The sequence below is a fragment of the Phalaenopsis equestris genome, unplaced genomic scaffold, assembly GCF_001263595.1.
Source record: "Phalaenopsis equestris unplaced genomic scaffold, ASM126359v1 Scaffold001174, whole genome shotgun sequence".
Taxonomy (NCBI): Eukaryota; Viridiplantae; Streptophyta; class Magnoliopsida; order Asparagales; family Orchidaceae; genus Phalaenopsis; species Phalaenopsis equestris.
Window position 1 is genome coordinate 506,792 of NW_018165613.1, and position 779 is coordinate 507,570.

The following is a 779-nucleotide window of genomic DNA, read 5'->3' on the forward strand; positions in this document are numbered from 1 at the left end:
GGAATCCCTACACAAATATATTGGGTGCTTATAAATGATTTTATAGATTCTAATCCCAAAGATAAGATTATCCCTGATATATTGGTCCTCGAGCACCAACACCAGACATCATCATATCCCAATAATTAAGCACCTCTAGCCGTTATAAGGTCAGTGTAAAATCATCCACAAGTTACTCATCAAATAGGTTTGCGACTCCTATCAAATGAAAACAAAGTCCAAGAAAGGAAGTAACAAAATTGAGATGGAACTATCGGCGTAAAAATTAATAATGTACTTTGTAAAACTCAAGTCCGGGTAAGACCTGAGTTGTAGTGGACTCGTCAATCCAACTACAACAAGAGAATATACAAGTCTAACTATAATAAGACAAGTCTAACCATAATCTAACTATAATAAGAATTTAATGAATCATCTCCCTCATGATACACAAAAAGCAAAACAAACCACTTACAATCCAAACATCTACAAACATCAAGCAAACTGATCATTCAACACTAAAGCAACCACAATACAACACTAACAATCATGACTCTTAAGCATACTAAATCAAACCACACAGATAACTATGGGTTGCCTCCCATAAAGCGCTTGATTTAACGTCACTAGCCCGATAAACGATTCCACCTGGATCAAAATTCCAATTAAGTAATCCTTAATCAATAGCCCAACTTTTTCCAAATCCAGGGATTCCTACAAAGTCCTCAAATTTAAATTCTTCTTTTAGCTCTTCCTTTTCATATCGATTCATATTCTTGTTCCTCATATTTCTTTCTAGA